The 26,349-nt window shown below is 45.2% G+C and overlaps 1 protein-coding gene across 26 annotated transcripts in view; it reads right to left on the reverse strand.

The window, feature by feature from the left end:
- Positions 1-17,092, reverse strand: part of NRXN3 (neurexin 3) — a 1,019,675-nt gene extending 1,002,583 nt beyond the window's left edge. For all 26 annotated transcript variants that reach the window (XR_013929432.1, XM_080395263.1, XM_080395252.1 and 23 more), the window contains exon 1: positions 16,984-17,092. The gene's annotated coding sequence lies outside the window, so the exon portion shown is untranslated. The remainder of the gene's footprint in view (positions 1-16,983) is intronic.
- Positions 17,093-26,349: the final 9,257 nt, after the last annotated feature.

Raw genomic sequence — 26,349 nt, forward strand, 5'->3', positions numbered from 1 at the left:
GAAGAGTGTGCTAAATGTGATTAACTAAATCTGTCTGTTGTCTATGATCTTCAACAAGAAGAATTTAAACTCCTTCTATTGAATTTGAGACCCATTTTAGAGATAAGAAATAGAGATAGTAATTTGCTTTTGTCATTAAATAACTCAATGGCAGAATGAGGAGAAAAAAAAAAAAGTTTGTGCCTCCTGCCCTTTCCATTTGATTATTTACCTCTGACAGTATAAAGAAGGGAGGTGTCAGGGGATTAAAAAAAAAAAAAAAAAAAAAAAAAAAAGGAAAAAGAAACCAAGCACACAAAAAAAACCCCAAAAACCAAAAAAAAACCCCACCATCAAATAAAGCATATGCAAACATCTGTACAGAGTCCGTCAGAAAGAGGCTATAAAACAGACAGAAAAACTTATGTGGAAATAGAGGGAAGAGGTATAATGTGTTTAACATGGAGAGAGACAAAAATTACAGAGAACAACCACCAAATCTGAAATGACATATAAATCAGTTTACAAACAGAACCATTTCCCCAGCACAATTATGGTGACAGAAGGATCACTGGAGAGCTTTAAGAAATCATTCACTGAGCACTTACATTGGATAATCTAGCAAAGGGGCCCAGGAGACCTGGTTGATCTTAAAGAACAAACTCCTCTAAGCACAAGAGCAGTCCAATGTCTGGAAAGTCAAGTGGGTGTGGAAAGAAGCAGGCAGCTGAACGGGAAACTCCTGACAGACCTCAAACACAAAAGGAAGCGAATAGAAGGTGGAAGTGGGGGTGTGCCCCCCCAGAGCAATACTGAAACTCTGCCTTGGCACGTAAGGATGAAAAGTAGAACTGCATCAAAATCCACAGAATGTGAAAGGCAGCAAGAAGGGCTTCTAAATTCACACTGGTAGCCAGAGGATGACTAAGGAAACTGTGGGCCCAAAGTTGAACGGGACAGGGAAGTAACAGTAAAGGGAAAATTAGGTCCTCAATGCCTTTTTACTTTGGTCTTCACTGGCAAGGACTGTTCTCAGCTTTCCGGTTCCATGTGGTCAGTGGAAGGATCCAGGGGACTGGAAAACTACCCACAGCAGAGGAAGACTGAGTTAGGGACCATTTAAGCAAACAGGGCATAATCAAGTCCCTGGGACCACACAAGATGCCCCAACAGCACTGGCGGATGCAACAATGGCTGATGTCACTGTCAGATCATGCTCAGTCACATTGGAAAGATCACAGTGATTGGAGGAGATTCCTGATGACTGGAAACAGGTAAATGTCACACTTGTCTTCAAAAAGGACAAGAAAGAAGTTTCAGGGAATTGGAGACTGATCAGCCTAACATCAGTCCCAAGGAAGGTTATGCAGTAAATCCTCCAGGAACTCATTTCCAGGCATACAAAGATTTGGAACAGCAACACGGACTTACCAAGGAAAAAAATCAGCCAGATAACCTTCTGTGACAAGGTGGCAGGCCCAACGAAGACAAGGAGAGCACAACTTTTGAAAGAGTTTCCAATAATACAATTGTAAACATCAATACGTTGCTGCATCAGGGGAAGTTCAGGTTGGACATTATGAAAAAGTTCTTTACTGAGAGGGTGGTCAGTCACTGGAACAGGCTCCCCAGGGAAGCGGTCAGAGCACCAAGCCTGTCAAGAGTTCAAGGAGCATCTGAATGATGCTCTTAGTCATATGGTTTAGTTTTAGGTCATCCTGTGATGAGCAGGGAGCTGGACTCAGTGATCCTTATGGGTCCCTTCCAACTCAAGACAGTCTGTGATTTCATGGCTTACAGACAGCCAGAACCAGCCAGTTGTGTTTCAAAGCACATGGAAAACTGACTGGACCACTGCACTCAAAGGCTAGCGGTCAGTGGTACAAGCACCCAACAGCAGCCAGTTACTAGGGGTAACTGTCCTCAGGGGTTCTTTGCCAGACTTGCTGCATTTTGTCCATGTCTTTCTTCTACTGGGGAGGCCAGAACTGGACACAGTAAGTAGGCATGATTCCACAAGTGCTGACTATGGGGAAATAATCCCATCCCTTGTCCTGCTGTCTATGCTTCTGCCAACAGAGTTCAGTATATGATTAGCTTTCACCACTGCAAGAACCATCTTAATGGTTAGGGGCTAGAGCATGATATGCAAAGAAGCTGGGAGAGCTCGGTATGTTCAGCTCAAGAGCAGAATACGTGGTCCTCATTCTCCATACTCTTCAGCTCCTAACCTAAAAACTCTACAACCAGCTGTGAAACCTCACCATCCATTAAGTAAGCATAAAGGATGAACTGAAGCATGGAGGCATTACAAGCCCAAAACCACAGTGCTTTTAATTACTTGTATCCAAAGGTCCACAGAATTCTGTAGTAGAGCCAGGAATAACCCCCAAAACAGCCAACTCCCTTTTCCATAAATGCTTGCCCCAAAAATGTGTTCTAGCACTAAAGGTCCCATAATTTTGCAGTTTGTCTGTATTGGAGGATTCCTGGAAACCACTTCACCCAGAATTACTTAAGTAAGACTTGACTGAACAGTTCAAACTTTAAGTTTTAGACCATTTTAACTACTCACCATTGCACACGCACTATAAAACATGCAGCTGCATCTAATGTCCCTCAGTCACTTCTGTACTGCTGAACAATAAATGGCATGGCAGGCCAAAGTGGGAGATGGGTACTGGCAACACAAGGGTTAACAGGAGACACATTCATAATATGCCTGATGTTGGCATACTGTGTGATGATAACAAACCACGCAGTAAAAGAGAGAGGACATCACAGCATCACACAATGTTACTTGATATAATTAAATTTCAGAAAGAACACCCTAAAATAACCTGATGTCTAGCCCACATTTTGTGACCCTCTCAAGGCAACACCCAAAACAAGACACACGTGTGAATGCAGCCACTGGCACAGGCAGAACCCCTAAGGCCAAGCATGCCTACTAAGCTCCCCAGCAGCATGGTACAGCCACACATCTGGAATGACTGCTCACTGTGCAGCTGAAACAGAGCCCTCCACAATTTCAGGAACTCTGGCGCTCCCCAGTATACAGCCATATGCACAAAATTGTTGCCTGTTAACGGCATTAGATAGTTTTTACACCACCTTGGTGAAGTCAACACTTCAGCTAACAAAGCTTTTGCATTATGCCACTTACTTTGGATATTCCTACTGCCGAGATCCCTCAGTCTTTTCACAGCATCTTTTTAAATACACAGCATCAAAATCCTGTGCTTACTGTTTCATTCTCTTTCCATAATAAAAAATTTGTTTCCCTTAAAAACTGCAGTGGACACTTCATTGCTGAACTAGTGTGTCTCCCTAACTACATCAGATGAATGATGGGAAGGTTTGGGACAGAAAAACCTCATCAAGTGAGAATTAAGCTGTTTAAATAAAACAGATGGAAGATGCAAACACAAAAACACCAAAGCAGAGGCCACAGCTTGAATTATTGTTGTAATCCTTTGCCACATGCCTACAGAAAGCTTGAAAACAGTTAAGCTGTCAACATGCTATCATACCACCCATCCTGCTGACCAATCTTTGTTTTTCTGTACTCCCCCAGTTATCTATGTCCATCTGTTGTCTCCTGTCTCATCCTTAGCTCTCTAGCTCTTTGGGGCAGGGAACATGTTTTGCCCCGTGTATGAACAAGGATTGTGTAGGTGCTACCACAATAGACAGGGATAACAACAACAACAACAATAATTAGGTTATATCTTACTACCTCTTTGGGTTGGAATGTTTCCCTCCAGACTTCACAGCACTGTTCATAAACAACTATTACTTGGTGCAATATGGGGCCTCATAAACAAATAATTCCATCCCAACCTGCCTTCCACCATTTCACCAGTCATCCCTTGAGGTCTGAATCTGCGAAGCTCTCCATATGCTCCAAATGGTGAGTGTGTGTGAACTAAGCTCCAGAAGATACCAGCCTTGCAGTGCTGCAGGACTAACACCCTGCATATAACCCTGAGATTTTCCTTGGACAGAACAAGCTTCCTACACACAAACTGTTGCCTCCTACTTTTGTGTGTCAAACCTGACTCACTTCTAGTGACAAGAAGTAGAGGATAATATCTTCATCCTCCACTCACTCTGAAGAATGGAAAGAGCCTGCAGTTACAAGTTTATGTAAGAAGGCGGAAAACGATTGTATCATAAACTGTGCACACATATAGTGGCCAAGCCCAACATTGTTCAAGTTCAACAAGCATATATTCCTGGACGTTCTGTTAAACCAGAAGGAAGGAGCTTCCTTCTTTGAGGTTTGTTAAGGTAACCAGCTGTCTGCACTGGAGATGCTCAGAAATTCGCTCCTAGGCCCAACTGGCTCCAGATAGGCTGTTCACATAAATCTAAGATTCAGGGAAAGACAGAACACACCACATAGTCTGTCTGGGATTACTTACTAGTAGCCACTGAAAGGTTTTGCTGAACCCTCAGGGAAGAGCCCCATTCCCAGAGTAACATCTCCCTCTCTGGAAGTGCCACGAACCCCTTTCACAAGTACTGAAGTGTATGTCTTTACTGAATCAGGCGTTAGGTTCTCTCTTCTCAAATCCATGGGGTGCTAACGCACCTCCTTGCAATGCCTAATCCACACTACTCTGCTTTAGGCAACTGGAAGAAAAGATGTTGCAAAAAGGAAAATCCTTTCTCCTTGTCTACTACATTTGATGGAAGAGCACAGAAAAATCATCTTGTAGTAACTGTGACACACGATACAAATCTGCAGCGTATTTTAACAGGTGAAAGCAGAAGTGTAAGTCTTCTTTTCCCATCTCCAAATCATTTCTCCAAATCTTCCCAGTGTAAATTAATTGGTAACCAGAATAAGAGTCTCAAGTAACTTCCATTTCCTAGTTACAAGGTTACAGAAAGCCAGACCAGCCCTCTGCTTGTTCGTTATCTGCAGAAATAGAAAGGCTTACAGTGCTGGATGCTAATGTGACACTAGCAAACGCACAAGCTCCCTCAGGCTTTTTGGGGACATGCACTGTAAAAGTGGATTGTGCCAGAAGCATGGAAGGTGCTTCAGGGGCATTTGCAGAGGGAGTGTTTCACCCTGGCCCTGCCCCGCCATGCTCCCACAACAACAGCGAGTGAGGGGAGAAGCCTGCCTTTCAGGGAGCGCGAGAGGTGTTGGGACCAAACATCAGGAGTTCAGACAGCCCATTCCCCTCCTGAACTGGTCAAAACTAATAAAACAGCCTAGATAAAATCTGATGTCTCTTTGTCTCATCTGCTCTTAAAACTTCCTGTGATGAGGGCACTACAGCCTCTCTCAGGAATCTGTTTTCATGCCTAACTATCCAAACACTCATGAAGCTTTTCCTAGCACCTATCTCCACATCTTCCTTGCTACAAATTAAGCTGATTACTTCTTGTCCTGTTCCCAGTGGACACAGAGAACAATTAATCACTGTCTTCTTAAAACAAGCTTTTAAATATTGGAAGACTTTCCATGTCCCTCATCAATCTTCTCTCTAGACTAAACCACCCCAGCCTCTCCTCGCAGGTGGTGCTCGCTGCTCTGGCTGCCCTCTCCTCATCTCCTTCCACTGTTTCTGGTTTTGCTGTTCATGCTGGATGCAGTGCTCTGCTATGGCTTCAGCAGCAGCTGCTGGAGTAGAAAAACTACTGCCTGTGTGCTACACGTGACATTCCTGTTAAATATACCCTAAAATGAGATTTGCTTTTTTGCAACGTCACCACACTGTTGACTCACGTTCAGTCTCTGACTCACTGTAGTGCCTCCCAGAACCTTTTCTGCAGTTCTGTTGCCTGGTTTGTTATCCCCCATTTTACATGTAGGTATTTGAATTCACTATCCCAAGTGCAGTACTTTTCATTTGTCTTTAATAAATTTCTTCTTACTGAATTCAGACCATTTTGAAGTTTAATAGGTATTTGACCTATGTTGTGCCAAGAAAGCAAATCAGCTTCCGGCCTCACGTTACACATCGGCAACAAAGTGAACGTGGAAGGAAGAACTGCTGTGATCAGGTAAACTTCTTAGAAGAGTTACTGTCTTATCAAAGGCCTATCAATGGTTACTCCCTTTTCACTCTACATTTCTACCATACACTGTGGTCTTAGTAAACAAACCGTAGCTCGCTCTAGCCTCCTAAAATACATTTATTCAATGAAATTACAACCCTCTGAAAAAAAAAGTACCACGACATCCCAGGCACCATTTTACCCTATGACCCAAGGTAGTACCAAACAGAGCTGCTAGCAACTCATTAACTAGGTCACATCAACCAACAAGGAAGACAGGGACACATTTACAAAACTAATTATATTGAGCTAAATCCTTAAGACCCGACTCAACAAAATTATGTCTTTTGGTCAACTGTTGTTAGATACACCCTAGATACGTATTTGATTAATGATTTACATGAAATTACATAAAGGATCAACTTATTTCCTTGTATTTTCCCATAAAACCCTTAACATTTGATTCACAGATATGTAGTAGGTATTTTAAATGCATATACCTGAAATTATATTGTCTCATACACTCTTTCAAAGAGTTGCATGAGCTGACCAGAAAAGCCAGAAGATTTTGATCCCAGGACTTCAATACAGTATCAGGCATACAGAGTCCCTTGAGAAGGTTTGCCTTAGTCTAATCACAGGATTCCTGCATTCCCCCATCTCTGTCAAAACAACAGAATAATCAATAATTTAAAATTTCTTTTCTTCATGTCTACAAAAAGATTGCAGCATGTAACCGGCCATAGTAACAGAACAATCAAATAAACTGGAATATCTCCTACAAATTAAGAAGGACATTACTTGAATGCATCTAGAGGAGAGCAACAAGGCTGCTGAAAGGCTGGAAGGCACGTCCTACGACGAGTGGCTGAGGACTCTGCATTTGTCTTGTTTGGAGTGAAGGAGACTGAGAGGCGATTGCATTGCTCTCTACAGCCTCCTGAGGAGGGGAATGGGAAAGGAAGGTGATGATCTCTTCTCCCCACTATTCAGAGGCATGATGTTTAGGAATAGTTCAAAGATGCACCAGGGAAGGTTCAGACAAGATATCAGGAAACACTTTGAGAGAGGCTGACCAGACACTGGAACAGACGTCGCAGAGCGATGGTCAATGCCACATGCCTGTCAGAGGCACTTGCACAATGCCCTTAATATCCTTTTACTTTTGGTTTGCCTAGAAGTGGTCAGGCAGTTGGACTCAATGATCATTGTAGGTCCCTTCCAACTGGAACTGTTCTGTTCTATTCTGATACATGAAGCCTTCTTTTCAAGGCACTCGTAATGCTTTTACAAACTATAACTTTGAATCTTCCATGGATGGAGAAAGTGATGTCTTGTGTGAAAAACTGGTTTGACAGATTCCAGAAAAGAACTCCAGAATCCTGCTTCTTATGTTAATGATTAAGGGCCATCCTGCCTGCTCTGCTGCCACTCCATACCACTATAGTGATGTCGATGGGTCATGCATTAGTATACGCTGAGGGCCACCTGGCTGAAAAGCAACTTTGTGGAAAAGGATCTGGGAGTCCTGGTAGACACCAAGCTGAACATCAGCCAACAACATGCCCTTGCACAGAAGGCAGCTACTGGTATCCTGGGCTGCATTAGAAGTGTGGCCAGCAGGTTGAAGAAGGGGATCCTCCCCCTCTGCTCAGCACTGGTGAACTAAACCTGGAGTACGCCCCACCCCCACCCCCCGTACAAGAAAGAGATGAACATAATGCGGAGAGTCCAACAATGGGCCATGAAGAGGACTAAGAGCATCTCTCATATGAAGGAAGTCTAGGAAACATGGGACTGTTTAGCCTGGAGGACAAAAGACTTGGGGGGTCTTATCAACATAAATAAATACCTGAAAGGAGGGTGTAAAGATGACAGAGCCACCAGACTCTTTTCAGTGGTGCCCAGTGACAGGACCAGAGGCAATAACCACAAACTGAAACACAGGAGGTCCTGTCTGAACATCAGGAAACATGTTTTTACCATGGGAGTGACCAAGCCCTGACACAAGTTTCCCAGAGAAGTTGTGGTGTCTCCCTCCTTGAAGATATTCAAAAGCCATCTGGACATGGTCACCTTTTCCATTCCAGGGGCCCTGCTTAAGCAAAGGGTCAGATCAGATGAACCTCAGAGGTCCCCTCCAACCTCAACCATTGTGATTCTGAGGGTTTCAACAGCCATCAACAGGTCAAAGAAAACTTCCTGGAAAATAGTTGTTCCATGGCTGTTCCTTTTCAAATGTGTCCTGATGCTACAGCAGATCCTTCTGTAGTGCGATATTGCAGATGGTGCAGAAAGGAATTTAGCAGCCAGGACAGGCTGCTTCTCAGGATAATGCTGCCATTTCATTTATTGCATGATCTGACCGAGATCACTTTAATTCAGGCTTAACACAATGCTCAGAAAGGTCAGACAGGTTATTCCCTCCTTTCCATTATTTCCCAGAACTAGTGAAGACAGAAAGAACAGTGGTCAAAATAATTCAAATCAAACCGTTTAATGCCATAAGAATACATTGCTCACATCAGCAGAGAGGTTTATTCCAGATAGGATCTCAGGCTCAAGCAAGGACTCTTATCTTCCCTATGCATCCCTAACACGTGGAAGCACAAAAAGAGGGCAGCATAGCCTCCCACTGGCTCTTCCAGTCTAATGAACAGAAGAAATTTCAGCCAAGCAAGGGAGTGAGATTTCACAATCTTGTCTCACCTTCCAGTGCTCTGAGGATCAGAAGAGAAAACATTAAATGTGCACATCACAACCTTATATCTGTGTTCAGTGACTGACGTACCCACATGCAGTAAATGAAGGTCAGTTCAGGTACTAGATAACTGCAAGTAATGAGAGCAAGTTCACCATTATGACTGGTGCCTTAACTTGCACCACAGCTTGATTAATTTATAGATACAACAGTAACTACATAAGCAGAAAATCAGGAGTGCCAAAATGAACAGAAAGCCTCTTGAATGCTAACATGCCTTGAAAAACCTCTCTTCAATTTTGCTTTTTAATAAAACTGAAATATTTAATTACTTATATTTCATAAGAAAATACAGTTGGCTACGTGGTAATTCCTTAGCACACATCAGCTGAAAACTGTGTGGTTAAAGAAGAAACAAGACTCTCCCTTAAGAAGAGCAAAGGACTCTAAACTTAAAGGTGAACAAGCTTTTCTTCAGTCCTTTCCTTTCTTCCCTCCATGACTGGTCATGAAGACAGCTGACAGGAGGTCCTTCCACACATCCCTCACCAGATCCCGTTCCTCCACACTCCATTTAGTTTCTGCAGTTCAAGCAGATTCCTTTTTCCCCTGAAATCAATGTTCAATTAACACATTATTGGGAAAAAAAAAAAATGGGCTGCAACAGCAGACTGAAATGAAGCCAGCACCTCCCTGCTCTGCAGATGCAGCCGGCCTCATCAGACAATTACCCCGCTGGAGAGCTCTTCCTCTCCTCATCCCCCTTCAGCTGCCAGAAAACATATTCTTGCTTAGTTACCTTCCTTTCCATCCCCATGGGACTCTTCCCCTCCTTAGAAGTGTTTCACAACAGTAGGAAGGAGAGAAAGTAGAGGGAGAAGGGGAGCAAGTACTGTCTGGGTAGCCTCACAGTATGACCGACGCCTCACCTTTAATCCTGTCATCCCCACGGGAGCAGCACACCGATTCCCCTGACGACACCTCCCATCAACACAGCAATAGGATGAGCAGTGCAGCGGGCACAGGACAGTATGCTTTGCCATGAGCAGATGCTCCCAGGGTCAAACTCACAAGCAGATTCTAGGACTACGCACAGCTGTTATGTACCCAAAAGGGCAGTAGAGAAGCTACCGGCAGCTTCAAAAGGTTTACATCATACCTCCCCCTATCCTCATCAATTATTCTATCCCATTCCTTGGCTCTCATCCGGCTGCTGGGAGGTACTTGGATGCAGGGGATGCTGCAGCACTGTCAAGGGCATTATGAGGCAGGCCTAGGCCTTGGGTGCCCTCCCTGCTAATTACACACGCACCCTCACTACAAGGTTGGTGCAGCAGACAAGACAACAGAGTCCATGAACTCCTGGGCTGGGCTGCCCTAGTTCTGAAGAGAAACATCAGGATCTTTGAAAAAGTCTACTATCCCAGAACTGTCATTCCCAGGATTCAAAGCCACTAGTGTTAATTAGTTCCCATGATGTGATGGATGACAAGCGGCAGGGCCAGGAATGACACAAGCAGATTGTATTCGAAACAAGCCGTCCCTCACCATCAAGGGCAGAGTAAAGGAATTTGGAAAGGACGGAAGCTGAGCACACTGCTGAGAGACGACAGATATGCTGACAGAGTCCCCCTCATCCCCGACATCCCCTTCCCAACACCCTGGCTCACTGCTGCTGCCAGCAGACAAGAAACAGGCAGGGGAACATGCCCAGGAGAGAATTCAGGCACAGGGCTGACAGGGGAAAAGCTCTAAGAGACACAGGAAAGCAAGGCAGATGAAGGGCCCTGCTCTACAGCAAGGGGCCACATTTCAGAACGAGCTGAACTGATGGCTGTGAGCACACCCCTGCCACCCTCTGCAAAGCCACGCAGCGATGCTTGCAGCAGCCCAGAGTCCCGAGAGGCTGCAGGCTTTATCCAAACAGAGGACTCTGCCAAGATGGTTGCATGGTATACAGCTCCCAACATCTGCCCACAGTGCTCAGAGAGTGCCTTTTTCTGGAAATGGCAACAAGAGAAATCATATCCCCATGTTTCCTTAAGGTAGAACACAGGATCTTGCAACGTCACTGGCATATTTGTATTAGGAATCTTATTGCTCAACTCTTCCAAGCATTCCACTACAGGGACACTGCACTTCATCCCTGCTAGACCTCAGTAAAGCCGTTCTCAGGCTGGCCTAAGCCAAGCTCATGACGTTTCCAGGCTAAAAAAAAAGGTGGTGGGGGGTGGGGGGCGAAGGTGCAAACACAAAGCACTGAAAATGCCATCCACTGCCCATAACAAGAAGAAAGGCAGAACAAAATTCTCCCATGCTGCCCTTCTAAAAACATGTCTTGGTCTGGCTGTTTGGATTGGCAGAGAGGTCAAAACACCATCTTTGATTCTCAGAGTCCTTTACATACATGAATTGCCTTGGTCTATGCCCATGTGAGGAGAAACCAAAGAAAAGAAAAAGCAAATGGCCTGACCCAAGATTATGCCACATGCTAGTTTCAAGAAGCCACCAATCCCTTTAGCATCTTGGTTTCCAAAACGCAAAATATCTTCCTCACCACTTGCTGTATGAATTAAGAGCCTCTGCTAGATTGACAGACTCTGCTATTAACTAGAAGAGGGGGATGAGGGGGAAAAGAGAGCTGATAAAAATTTCCAAAGATTAACCAAAATTTGGGTAATTTCTGACTCCAGCTGCATTGGCAACAGTCCCAAAATAAAGCCTGTCTCCTCTTCATGCTGGTGGGGGCAGGGGCAGATAAAGTTGTTGAGCTTTTTTCCCTTAAACTAAACACCCTGTCTCTTGAATCATTGTCAGAAGCCATCTCATATCCTGGCTCTTGGTTATCATAAAGCTTCTGGCTCCTTCAGTTTGTTCTTGGCCAGATCACTGTATGTCCTTATCCTTGACACAGCATATGACAGCTCAGCCACTATCCAGACATCCACCTGCAAATGCCCAGAATGCAGAGCTGAGAAGAGGGCAAAGGAAGACAGATCAAGGCCGATGGGGGGGGGGGGAACTCTGCTTCTCAAAACAGGTAAACTCCAGAGCCCAGAGGAGGCTACAGAAACAAAAGCAAGAAGTTCAGTAGATCCACTGAAACACCACTGCTGCTACAACAAGAAAGGGACTAAGTTCTCCCTTCCCAGAAACATGCCAGACAATCTTGCTCAGTTTGAAGTTATCCTCCAGGTCAAGGGTTTAAATCCAATCCTAACACAAAAAGAGTAAGAGTTGCCAGCACCTGATGTCTTGGTAACTTGCTTGAAAAGGCAGGAAAGTAAGGGAGGGAGAAGGCACATTTTTTTTTGTGCACAAACTTAGGTCTTAAAATCCACCGTCATCACTACCAGAAATCAACCTTGGCACCACCTTTCACCTTCTGAACTCTCTGCAGCAACAGAGTTCCCCTCTCACTTCAAGGCTGCAAATCGTTCAGGGTGAGGAGTAAGTTCCAGTTCCACACGAAGCTCACTCTTCTCCATTGGCTGTGCAAGCTCAAGGAAGGACAAAGCACCACAGTCAGGGACTGCTGAGCTACAAAACTCACAATGCAATCACTGAAGTTTACCTACAATAATGCTTTTTTTTCCAACCTTTCCTATTTCTGCTAACAAATAATTCATAAAAGGAGGCTCACTGTGCCATAAGAACATGCTAGTACCTTAATCACCGGGGAAATAAGAGGAACCACAAAGCCAGGGCCCACCTTTATCCCACAGAGTACCAGCGAGGCAATCTCTGGGGGGAGCGGGCACGTGGGCCCTGCAGCACCCGCAGCCTGTTGCTTAGCTGGCCACCAGATCATCTTCGACAGTAGCCATGGCTGGCCTGCAAGCACAGGAGCTGCAGCATGGCAACCAATTCTGAAGTGACTGTGGTAAAAGGGAGGGCAGGGAGAGATCAAAAAGTAACTACTGGTTAAGACAGGCAGCTGAGGCAAGATTGGCTTTGGTGAGCACAAAGCATGGAAGTGAAGGAAAGCAATATGTCTCTGGGCATCACCCACACCAACAGTGTGGGGCACAGGACACACCCCTACCCCATCTTCCTGGCTGTAGTTTACCGCTGCACCTCAAGGTCAGCGAAAATGGGGAAAAGCAAAAGGCAAACAACAATAGCCCTGGACAGACCTATTGATTTAGCTTTTGCTATTGCTTCATGAACTGGAAAGATCCAGAAACATGGAGACCTCAGAGCAGGCACAGCCACACACAGGAGATGAGAAGCAGCAGCTGGCAGAACCGCAAAAGCACCTTCCTCCCCAAGACTGCCTTTTGCCTGGTTGTGAGCTGCCTGTGACCAAGCAAAGAGGTCCTTCACACCCAGGGAAGGAGGGTGCTGAGCAGGTCTGTGAGCCTTCGAGAGGGTCCTGGCCTGCTTGAAACCCAGGAAAAGCCTCTCTCTCACTGCCTCAGCTCCCCCACCCCAGTGCACCAGTCACCCGCAGCCACCAGCTGAGGCTTGCTGAACCCTTCCCCATGTCCTAGATGGGGGAAAGAAGTAAGGAAGGGAGGGAGGGAGGAAGAGACTCTCGTCTTGCTTTGCTCCCCCACCCCAGCCTTTCCCCTGCTCTACTCAAACCCAAAAAGCCGTGGCTCTCCTGCACATCCTACAACAGAAACACAAGGAGCTATCCCCACCCCCCACCCCCCCGCCTCAATTCACCACCCTCCAGCCTCCAGCAGGGACTACATAGAAATGGCGATATTCCTGTATCGTCTGGATCAACGGCACGGGTAAGTTCAAAGAGGGCAAGGGAGGATGGCACAGGAGGACAAGGCGGGAAGGCTTTGTTTGATCCTGGCTCCAGTGCAGCCCACCCCCTCTCCATCGCAATGCCCTCCAGCTTGGACATGCAAGGAGGCGTTGGGAAGGGAGGGGGCCTGGGGTGCTTATGAATTTTGTTTCCCCCGTAAAGGGGACGGCTCACTCCCCGGAGCATGCCTGGCTCTGCCGGAGCTCCCTGGAGTAACCTTTATTCCAGTGTGTCGCAAGCATGTATTTCACGGATGGTTACACTGAATCATTATCACCAGACGTTCATTTGACCAAAATAATGTTATTAGCATCGTCAGGTCCATTCCCCCCTCCTTCCCCGCGCCCCCCAATTCCTCCCTCCCCAGTACGCATACACTCCCTCCAACCCTGAGGCCCCTGCCATCCACATAGGGCACACCCCTCCCCGACACAAAATCTCATGATGTGTGACACAATGTCCAGGAAAACAGCACGGCGAAAGAGGCTGGCGAAATGGATGGACGTGCCTTTGGCATTTACTGCGTTCCCTACCCTCTGCCAATGTTATCAGCCACACACACACACACACACAAAGACGCACACGCAAAAATCGGAATTAAATCACGGCCTGTCCTAGGTACATGACTATGGGTGTATAAGCGTGTGCACATGTGCCCAAGCTGCAGTCACAGTCCTATCAGGAACCCGAATCTGTGTGGCATGAAGCAAAGGTCATCGTGCCACTGTTGTGATGCACTAAAAAAAAAAGCCGCAGAGCCATCAGGATGTAACACAGAATTTTCTCGTCAAGGGATGAGAAACCTTCGGGGGGGTGGGGGCTGGGAGGAGGAAAGCGGGTGTGCGGATAGGGGGGATGGGGGGAAATGGCAGAAAATGGGGAGGAAAATGAAGAATACAAAGCTCCACTTCGCTAATCCAAGATAGACAATCCATCCCTTCCCCCCTCTCTACGCCCTCCCTCCCCCCGAAATGTTGGTGCAGATGGATTTCTGTATCTTGGTTTTGCAGCAGTGGGGCTAATGACTCCCATACCAAACCCCCTCGCTATGATAACCCCTCCCACTATTTTTTTTTTAGACCAGGCTGGAGAATAATGTGTTTTTAGAGATAATGGGCTTTATAAAAAGAAAAGAAAAAGGGCATAGCGCAGACATTATGCGAATAAGCTGCTCCCCGCATCACCCCCATCTTCCCCCAACCACACATCCCGATTTTACCCCCTCCCATCATTCTCCAGCCTTCCCTATCAGCTCCCCCAAGCAAAGGAAAAAACCCACAACACAATCTGGGTAGCCGATCTCAAAATCCCAAGCACTAATCTGCTTGAATTTGTTCTTCCCCTTATATAAGCAGCAGCACGTCAACATGTTCAGTGGAAACGCAGCGTAAAATGAGGCCAGGCTATAGCCATGGAACAGGGGTGATATCGGCAGATATCGCATCTATCGAGAAGCCATCACCACCAGGATGATGAAATCAAGCATTGGGCTTTCAGACATTCCATTCCTTTATTTATTTATTTTTCAACGCTTACTCTAATTTTATTTCATTTCATTTTGGTTTCGCTTTACTTCATTCTTTTAAAGGACAAAAGTGAAATAAATAATTAAAAGCCTAGAGACATACCCCACCGGAAAGTGCCCGAATGCTCCAGAAAGAGAATCCTCACCTCTTAACTTCTCTCTCTTTTTTTTTTTTTAAATAAATAAATACCGTCCTGTTGCTCCCATTATCCCCAAACTTCCAACGTTCCCAGCTGCACCTCCCTACTCCCAAAAACCAGATACTTTGTTAGAGACAAATGTTTAAGAAACTGCTAAAGACTGAAAAGAAACCGATAGAGAAATGGAAAATTATGTCTGTACAATAATCTAGTTCGTTCAGCTGATAAAGCACGTCCAGTCCTAACACCAAGAGCAATAATCTCTGCAGCCTCCTCCCCCCAAAATACTACTAACCGTTAGATAAACTTGCCCAACTTAACACCAATGACTATTTTAACTTAAACCAGTGACAGATGTAACACCCTTCTGGTTCACGTTACAATTAATAACTGACTGTATCATCACGGCAAACAAAACCTTTTGTGATCAATTTTTTCTCCACCTACTCAACATCTCTCTTAGACTTTTCACCAGTCTAGTTAAGAGTTCACCCCCTCAAAAAATAGCCCCTCAAAATATGCATTAAGCACGTATTGGTGAGTGGTCATTTAAATAGTCACCTTTTTAGGTGGGCTGTGTGCTTATCACGGAACAATTGTGTGCAGTAAAAAATAGAGGAGGAACAATTAATATTTAGGAAAACCAGAAATAATTTCTTAAAACTATTTGCAACGAAGCGTTGAACAGTTTGACCACGGAAAGGTGGAAGGAGAGCTTAGAAAAGCGAAAGGCTGAAAGTGTCCTTTTTATAAACGATTCAATGTTTTTAGCCTGAATTCTGCCTCCCCAATCCTTTGGGTTTTCTGCCACTGATCTCATGCCTAATCTTTTTTATTGTTTTCTTTGGGGTGGGGAAGGGGGAAGAAATGAGGGGAAAAAAATTTTTTTGAAAGAGAAAGATCTCAATTTTAACAAAATACATCCTCAAAGAGCACTGGTTAAATATGTTACTTCCTAGCTACAAAATACTGCAATTAAAATAAATTTAAAGAGTAAGCAAAAGACAAGTCACCTGCAAAGCATCAGAGTCAGTGCCCTTAGGTAGGAGAATTACATCACTCCCTGACTGAATGATGTTTTCTTTTAAATTATAAAGCAGGTGGATTTTTTTTGACGGAAAAAGAAAAAAAAAAAAAACAAAACCACAGCGGTTATTTCACATACATCTTGCACGAAGAAAGCATTGAACCAACCTTTAAGGTCACTGACTGCCTGAAAACCCACAGCAGTCGCTCACGGTGGAAGTTTTCAGGCAAGACGGCTACTAAATCATTAATACAAACAAATGGAAGGCGGGGAGGAAAGGCGCTACTGTAATAGATCCGAAGACTTGGAAGAGGAAAAAAAATATTAAAGAAAAAAAACTTTCATCTTCAGCCTCTCTTCTTTCCTCATCAATATTTTTTTAAAAAGAAATCCTTACGCTTTAGTCAAACAGTAGGCTCTCTCTAAGCGTCTCCCTGCCGTAACTCAAGCGTAGTGTCGTCTTCTTTTCCGAGAGGGCCCCCCCCCACCCCCATTTTCCACTCCGAAAAGCCCCGCCGTGGGAACTGTGATTTCCCAAAAAGTCGGGCAAAAGGAGCCGGGGCCGGAGCGTCCCGGGGGTCGGTGCGCGCCCGTTCCGCCCGGGCGGCCAGCGCCCAGCCCCGCCGGGGCAGCAGGGAGCGGGCACAGCGGGGTGAAATGATCCGAAATAGTTGTCGTGAGGGGGGTCTGAAGAAACCCACCCGCCGAGCTCCGGAGCGGCGGCGCCCAGCGCCCGCCCGGCGGGCAGCCCCCGCCGATCGATCCGATCCGATCCGGGCCGTGCCGAGCCGTGCCGTGCCGTGCCGCCCCCCGCCCGCCGCCCCCTCTCACCTCCGCAGCCGGGCGGCCGCCGGCCGCCGCGCCAACTCGCGGCTCGCCTCCGCCGCGGGGCAGGGGGCTCCAGCGTGGCCCCAGCCGCGGAGGCTCGCGGGGGTCCCGGGGAGGCTGGGCTGGGCTGGCCGCGCCGAGCCGTGCCGTGCCGAGCCGTGCGAGCCGCGGGCGGCCGCGGGCGGAGCTGCGCAGGGCTGAGCGCGCCGCGGTGCCGGAGCAGCCCGAGCCCCGCGCACGCCGCCGCCGCCGCCCCCTGCCGCCGCGCCCGCCCGGCCCGGCCCCGGCTTTTAAAGAGACCGCGGGCCCGCGCCCCCGGCCCCCAGGCACGGTCCGCCCGGCCTCGGCGGCGGGCACGGCCCCGGGCGGCAGCGCCCGGCCGGGCTGCTCCTCCCGCGCTTGCGGCGGGACCGCCGGCTCCTCCCGGGAGAGACCTTGGAGGTTCCTCTCCTGCCTCCGGCCCCGCCAGCCTCCCTCTCCTCGGGAGCTGCCTCGCCGGCACGGCACGGCCGTATTTTTGCCCCTCTGCTCCCAGCACGGGGTGACGGGAGATACAGCTTGTTTTTACCTTCTAGAGTTTGCCAACACTACCCAAGCAAGCAGGGAGCTGCCCTCTGAGCAGCAGGTAACGCCTTCCTCTTGCGATCCCCACAACACTTAAAGTCCACAAAGATTTTTTTTCTCTCCTAGCTCAGAGTTTGACCCAAACCTACCGGTTGTCTCAGGTCGATTTATACACTGCCCGGCTCATTTAAACCGGCCACTAAGCTTCCCTGTTACCTTGCACAAACCTCTCGAACTTTTTATCCACTCGCTTCCTCACTTGTGAAAGTAGAGACAATAGCACCGACGGGCACCGTTGACTGTGCTGGCACCAGCATTTCATTCAGGCTGTATATCCTAAACACTGTTATTTATCATTTTATCACCATTGGCACTTAGCACAGTTAACAACATAATTCTGAGTGCCTTCCGCGGGGAACTATGTAAAGTTTTTCAATGTGTTATCATGCTGCAAGTCCACCTCAAAAAAGACTAGCAGGCAGGAACATCATGTACATGAAGCATACACAAAACCAAACATGAGAAATCTGATCTTCTGGCCCCTCTCTCCAGACCTTACCATCTTGTAAAGTTTGTGTACAATGCTCACACTGCAATGCCAGACACTTAGAAATGCATCTGCCCTAGGGACAGACTGGAGAGCTATTTGCCTTTCCTTCCTCTTCTGATCATGTATTCAAAGGTTTTTGTCTTTTTCTACATTTCGTATAGCAGACAGCCTACTCACAGCACTCGATAAATAATAAATAATAATTATTTTATACAGTATGTATTGATCACTTTGCCCACTATCAAAATGCAGCTGTGTCTGAGGTGGATAATAGCCACACAGAAACACTAAATAATAGTTTCAAGTAGTGTTAGGAGCCCCCTGGGAAGTTTCTCTGGAAAACACAGTCCTTCGCATCCCCTAACAAATTCAGATACATGCACAGAGAGGGTAATGGAGACCTATTTCAACAAGGTGACAATGGTCCTGCAAAGAGGCATCTTCCAGACTCAAAATCAGCATCCCCAAGAGCAAGAATTTATCCCTTTAGATGTCTGTGCAAAGGCCAGTTATTGTTAAGCTTCCTGTTTTGTATGGACAATATAACAGCAGTGAGAACTATCAATCCCTCCTCAGGGCATGGGATTAGATCCCAGTCTCAATTACTGTGAAGAAAATCAGGTATTACTTCATTTACTTCAATAGTTAACTCCAGATTTAAAATGTGCAACTGGCAATAAAATCTGGCTTCTAGTACGTTTCTTCCCCTGCTGATAGTTCTGGCAATCTAGTATTTTGTAGCTTGCAGTTTATCAAAGTAATGATTTGATGAGGTAGTCATCTGAAACTGCACCACCACTGGCCCTTCAGTCTCTGAGGTCTTCTAAGACCATGTACGTGCTTGCATCATATTTTCATCTGGCTGCCTATCATCAGAGCATCTTCCATGTAAAATCAATGGCAACAGCAGTCTCCACTTCTAGTTCCAACCTAAACCTCTTCAGTTTAGCAGACAGAAAGCAGCATGTACCCTGAGACAAAAACAAACTAGCAATGGCAGCTTACAGCCTGCTTAATCACAAAGGATGAAGTGAGCCCAAGAAGATTTGGGGAAAACAAGCTAGTTTTCATCCACACACCGTTCTTTCAACTTGAAAAAAAAAAAAAAAACCTAGGACCCCCACATACAAAATAGTTGTAAATCAGAAAGAAGCACAGAAGACTTCATCTAACTGAGGAACTTCTGTTCAGAGTGCTATATATGAACCAAAGAAGATAATAACTACTTTGGGAAAAAACCTTAATGTGCATAACTCGGACACACAGACCTCTATTTCTGAAAAATTGTTACAGTTCGGCACCAAAATAGCAGACATTTTATAAATAGGTAGAGAGTAGTGAGAAAATATTAGAAGAGCAAGGAAGTTTCTTTAAGGTTGCAAGGCACATCTTTGCTAGAGCGTGGAGCTAAGTGGAATGAAGAGGAAACCAGTGCAGTATAAGGAGAAGTTCTTTGTCCAGGAAGCAATACTCTAATTGCTCAATAGGGGAGTGGATTTTTCTGACTAATTGCTCTAATTCTTTCTTTCACATCTCTAGCTCTAGCCCTGCAGTTTGCAAACAAATTGTGTGGAGAGAAAGGAAAAAAAAAATTGTTACCAGTGAGACGAGCACCAGCCCCCTCTGATACTCCTCCCCTCCGCTGCACGTGCCCTGGCATTCCAGTGAGACTTTCAAAAATGTGTGACACGCTCTAGATAAAGTATTTTATCCCCATATTTAAGATGATCAGTAGATACATCAGCCTTTTCTGGTGTTTTCATTAAGAAGTTCCCTTTCCAAGGGGCCTTGTAAATTAGTGTCACAGATTTATACACTTGGACACCTGGCCACTGCCTCCTGACATAGGCGCTGTGCTTTCTGCTCCCACCACCAGAGAGAAGAGGCAAAAGGCAAGAATGCACAGGCACAGACACGTTATTAATCTTCTTTTGCTGGTTCCCTTCAAAATGAATTTCCAAAACTTTTTACCACGCTCACATGTTTGTTTTAACTAAAAGATGTAATACTGTCAATAACCCGGGGCAGTTCAGTTCATACAATTTTCAATAAATAGCTAAGTGGGAATGTTCATCTTCAAGGTACTTATCCTACTCTGAGATCTGAGCTTGCTAATTCAGGACAGCAGCTGTAGTACCCACAAGACATAGCTTTTGCTTACATCTTGCTGGAGCAGTGATCTGGCTCACAGGAGCTACCTAACTCCCTGATGCACTAGAAACTATGTGTACCATTTTCATCAGTTCCAGATCCCCCCCTTTTCTGTTAAGCAGGGATGATGAGAGAGATCGAGATCAGAGCCTAGAATAGGCTCTGGAGACAGAACAGGCAGGAGTTAGAGGCATCATCCATCATGCCAGGATGTCCAAATGCTGCAACACAAGACCTAGAAGATTCCATCTAATAATGCCCCAAGTATGGCATCAGGGGATGGGAACAAAGGCTGCACTGCAATATTGTCCCATGGAATGTAATCTCCTGGGCTTTTTCCTCAGGTTCTCGGAATGGTATTGACCAAATAAGGCTCAAGGGGAATTTGCCATTGAAACAGTGGCAGGGAATTCTGTGCGACAAGGCAAGAAGGCAATTTATCTCTGGCTTTTTTTCTCCCCCCCCCCCTTTTTTTTTTTTTTTTTTTTTGCCATGTTAGCACTTTCAGTGTCTTTTTGCCCGAAGTTAATACCCAAGGTGAATTTAGAAGCTGCAGTCCAAACTGCGATCAGACCATCTTGGTTGTGCCAAACGAAACTGATGTTATCTCACTGGTGACCTTATCCTACTTGAGCAAGCAAAACTCATTACAATAATAAGAAATAACAGAGATGGGAAAAGAGTAATCATGACAGTGCCTGGTCAGAACTCCCTTTACCATCATTCCAGAGGATTAGTTCTAAGTCCTTCTCCTGCAAACGCCATTTTTCACTCCAGTGGAAGGTTCAACCTCCAAAGTTATTCTGGCCATTTGCAGGACGTATCTGTTTATTCTTGATTCACAGACCTTTTCTTCCTCCTAGCATGTTCCATTGCATTTATTTAATAGCTACAGAGAAACTCTATACAGTGTACGCAGGAAGCGATTTTCTGAGCACCGCTTTTTTTAGCTGAGTGTACAGGGGACAGAAACTACACACACGCGCACATTTGTGTGTGTGGCAGTGTATGAATAGAAGAGCATATGTCAAAAAAACCTGATGTGTTTACCCAGAGGATTCCTTGTAGGAGTATGTAAGAGGACTTAAGTAAGAGTGGTGTGCATGCAAACACTGCAGGGGTATGTTCAGGGCAAAACATGTAGGGAAATGGAATATGTTTCATTACACCAACTAATATATTTGGGGAAAAAATAATGCAAACCTTTCTCCAAGTCATGGACAGTGTTTTCCGCTATCTCTAAGAGTGTCATTGTGAAAGGCTGTCTTGTACATGTGTGTTTATACTTAGGAATACATAAGCATAACAACAACAGATGAGACAGATGCGTGTGCACACTTAAGTGTGCAAGGGAAGAAGAAAAAAAAAAGCTGTACATTCTTTCAGCCAGCAATATAAAATTTGATGGTTGTCACATTGGCTCTATGACCCACACTACCACTTATTACATTAGACACATATCTACATCTCATTCTAAGACAGAAAAAACATCCATTACTATCTGTCATTATCAACAATCCCACTGTGACCCTGACTGGCCCAAAAGGAAGAGACCACTTCTACAGGCAGCAGGTAGCATCCAGTGAAATGGTCAAAACCAAAGCGACAGTTCAGAGTTAATGCACAAACCTTCCAACAAGTATTTCCATCAGCTTTGAACTCCACCCTTTCCTGCTTCTTAAGTCTTCTAACTCTGTGGGATCACTCCAGTTTCTGAGATGTTATCAACCCCCTTTGCAGTAAGACTCAGCAGATCCTTATTACTTTCTACATCTTCCACTTGAACTCTGCCTCCTCTTCTTGTTTCTGAATCCTCAGATGGATCCATGAAAATGAAATAATGACATCACAGTGTGCTTCCCTGCTGACAACATACCGTATCATACCTGCTTGTCCATCAGCAGGATTGGGCAAGAATAGAAATTGATGAGTACTAAGAGAGCAAGAGTATGGATAAGCCTGTGATCAGAAAAGCTGAATTTAACATGACTGAAAGATATAAACCTCTCTTTAATAAGATGCTCAGCCAATGCATTTACAGGAGCTACTGCTTGAAGAGCTCCAGCAAGTCCTCAAAATTAATTACCATTTCCACTTTGCCCTTGACCCCTTCAGTGACCCCGAAGTACATACACCTAGATTGCTCAAGGCCAGCGGTACAAGATAGGGACAGTTCCTGCTGTAACCACTAGATAACACTCCTAACAATGCAGGAAACACGGTTTGGGATTTTGTACCTAAAGTTGTGTTCATTCTTCAGAACAATCCCTGGCAATCCCATGTCAAACACTTACCTGTAGCTGGCTGCTTATCCACACAAGACAGAAACCCTCCCCAGCCAACACGAGCAGGTGAAATAAGGACATCAGTGCTGGACAGGACAGGCTCCCTTCTCTTCCTCTCAAAAAGCAGCCCCTCACACCCACTATAGCACCCAACTCATGACTGAGATCAGATCTGCTCCACAGTCACTGCTTTTCCCAGTTTCTGTCACTCACAAGTTTTCCCAGGAGAATTCCTGAGCTCCTGAAAAATGCTTGCATCTTTATAACTAACTGATCAGCTGGGAACCTCTCAGGACAAGGAGCAACTGCTGCAGCCAGTGCCCTTCTAATGTTTGGGCCATCTCATTTTTAAACCTTATATATAATTTTGGATAAAGACGATTAAATGAAACAATCTGTTATTTTCTCTACTCACACACAAAGCGAACACAGCGCCATCAAAGATCGTTCTGCCCATGCGAGGAAGTACTTCTCATTCACAATCAGATTACAATAGACATCTTATTTTTGCACGAGTCTATAACTTGAAGTTTTAAGGTGAGATGGTGAACCCCAAACAGGACTCCAATAAAACTGAGTCAAGGGGAAAAGTTCTCTCCCTGCTGCTATAAAACACTGGGGAATGGGAATTTTCTAGCATAAGCAAAATTCTCCAATGAGCAAAACATACCTTCTTTCCACTTAGTGAACACTATTTTTGACAAAAGCCTTTTAGCCTGCATTTAATGATAGGTGTGGCGTATCTCCAGGGCAAGCTTAAAGTATTGTTTTTGACCTTTAAAGCACTATATGCTCCTTTTTCAAAGTTAATAGGCATTAGATTTCCATGCTATTTAAGTACTTTCTGAAAATTATACTGGACATCTATCTTGGAAAATCCAACACTGAGTTTTGAAAACCCAACCCAAAGTGGCTTGGGTCTCATATCACCTGTTTTCTCAAAGGAGGTTAAGCCAGTACTGACTCCCAATCACACAAACATGACCATAAAGAACTAATAGCCAGGACTCTGCCCTCCAACACTGCTTGCAGCACTGTGTCCTCCTACGTGTCTCCCCTCCTCACCTACTGGAAGGCTCTGACTGATGCCGTGAGCCTGGCAGCAGGCCTCTTTTGTCCAGTTACAGGTTCTGCACCCATCACTGTGTATCAAAGCATATTCTTGCATTTCCTGGGCTCAGTCTAAGCTTTAAGACAGGCAAGTTGGAAAGCTAGACAAATGCATATATTCGAAAAAGGGACAGCAAGAAAATGGAGAGCAGTTCCTCTTCTATAGCCTGGCCCCTGTGTCCCAGAGCAAATACAAAGCTTGCTTTAGGGCACCATATAAATTGGTATTATAAATTCAGATGGTGCACCAGGGAGTGCCTCATTCTGTATGATTGGAGTCATTCTCAGGAGCAGTTCAGGCACTCAGCCTGCCACATGCGACTGCTGCCCCAAGGGCTGCCATTACAGATGCATTATTACAAAGCGCTGCAATAAAGCATGAACTAAAACAACTTCATTGAAATGAAGATTAATACGGAACATGTGCTCACCTCCGTACACTCAGAAGGAACAGTCCAGCAAACACAAGCACCACAGCGCTGAAGCTGATGGGCTAGGGGAGCAACAGAACTGGCCAACCACCGCTATTGCTGAAGGCAAGCAATACATTTCCATAGCATCTTTTAAGTGTCCACGGATGGATTTAATGCAGCAGCTGTGAGGCAGAGTGAAGCAAGCAAAACGTGGAGTGATGAAACATGCAGAAAAGTGAGCTGTGTCTAAGGCAGAGAACAGAGAGGGTTGCCTCAAACCTACAGAAGCAATACCACTAGCATAACAATGCAGAATGATCCATGCCCTTAGTTATCACAGATTTCAACAGATATTGATGGATATTCTCAGCACTTCAAAGTGTCATATCCACGTCAGAGTTACAGGTGAGAATGATCAGCCAAGGTGATAGTTCATCCATTCCCCTCACAATCAGAACAGGATTATTGCCTGAGATCTCTATTTGTTGGTGCCATTGCCTCCTCACTTAAACTCTCCCATGCAATACAACACTGTCTACCTCCCCCTTCTGATACCCTTTCAGAGCGTCATACGTTTCACCATTGGCATAAACCGAGGGGCCATTACTTCTATGTATTTCCCTGCTCAAATTAAACTCATGATACCCTGTTATGGTTTAATGGCCCAACTTTCATGCTTCCTTTTCCTGCTGCAGGCTTTTCATTCTTCTTTTCCTTGAAAACAGTATAAGACCCCTATCAAAAACTGGCTGGGACTACTGACTGCAGCCCCCAGTGCATTCCTTTCTTCATTCTATCAACCAAGTCAGCCCTGAAGTTATAGTAGTAAGCATAAAGGCATCCAGGATCGACAGGATCCATCATGTCCAGAATAAATAAATGACTCAGGCCTGGAATGTACTGAATACTCCTAGATCCCTTTGAAGTGTCTCAGACATGATCCTGTATGAAGGCATTGAGGGTGAAAAGCAGCACATCAGGTCTTCTTACTAAGAGGAAAAAAAAGGGGGAGGGCGACATGGCATTTCATGACAGAAAACAAAGGGTTGGAGGTGTAATATAGCAACCAAAGTAATAGATTCATGATTAATTTGCATGATGTTTTTTGGCACTTAAAAGAAAATGCAACAATCTTCCCTGAGGGCACACCTCACCAAACACAAACTTTGACCCTTGGGAACCAACTGCATGCAAAAGCTTTTATCTTTTAGCAGTGCTTTAGACCTCGGAGATGGTCGGTCTGTCTTTGGCTTCACACACAGATAGGTAAGTTGTAATGGATGACAGAGGTAGGTGGTGGGGTTTTTTTTGGTTTTTGGTTTTTTTTAAAAAAAGAAGTCATGCATCTCTGTATATGAGCTGGAAGTGAGTGGGGGAAAAGGACTAATTAAAAGTAGAGAACAGATGCCCCCGTGATGCTGGCATCTCTATTGCTTTCTGTTTCTGGAATGAAAAAAATCATTTGTCATAAAAATAAATGAACTGACATCAAATATTTAAATTAAAAAAAAAGAAAAAAACATTGAAGGGGAGATAAAAATACACAGTAAACAAGCAAAAGCTCCAGTTAGCAGGTTTGCCTTTCCTCCCCAAGCTGACTGGCACTGCATCAATGCAACTCAGAGAGAACAAGATCTGCTGCATGCAAACGATTCCTAGCAGAGCTGGAACTCTGCACTGAACGTGGATGAGCAAAGGTTGGGCAGTTGCCTTTAGACAAGGCTGCCATGTCACTGCCCATTCAAAGGGCAATACTGTAAAGAAATAGGTATGAATTATATTATTTCACAGCAAGGTGCCATCCATTCCTCCTTGCACTGCAATTTCATATCCCAAAAATAGAGTAGCCTTCACAGCCCTCCCACAGCGCACCTCTCACACCACCACAAATACAGCTCTGTAACAGTCCACTGCCATCAATATTCCCCTGACTAAAGATGACTTAATAAAACATTCTTAGAAGCCAATCAACATGGCTTATAATTAAAAAGGAGCCAATGTTAAGCTCTGTTGAATTATTGCTTGCTCTCAGCTCTCTACACCTCTACTAAAACAGACATCATGCTACATCCCAGGATGGATCTATGCTATGTCTAGCTCTCAGTGGAGAGCTCTGTGTATCTCTAAAGTGACAGTTTCTTCTATGATCTTAAAACACAGCTTCAGACCTACAGATCTCTTTGATTTAGACCACAGAGAGAACCCAAAGCTCCATATGTTGATGTCTAAATGCCTGCATAGACCCGATTCCCATCATGCAGAAAGGTATGTGAATCCTTATGCAGGGTTAATGCAG

This window comes from Falco punctatus (assembly GCF_963210335.1).
Source record: "Falco punctatus genome assembly, chromosome: 7".
Lineage (NCBI taxonomy): Eukaryota > Metazoa > Chordata > Aves > Falconiformes > Falconidae > Falco > Falco punctatus.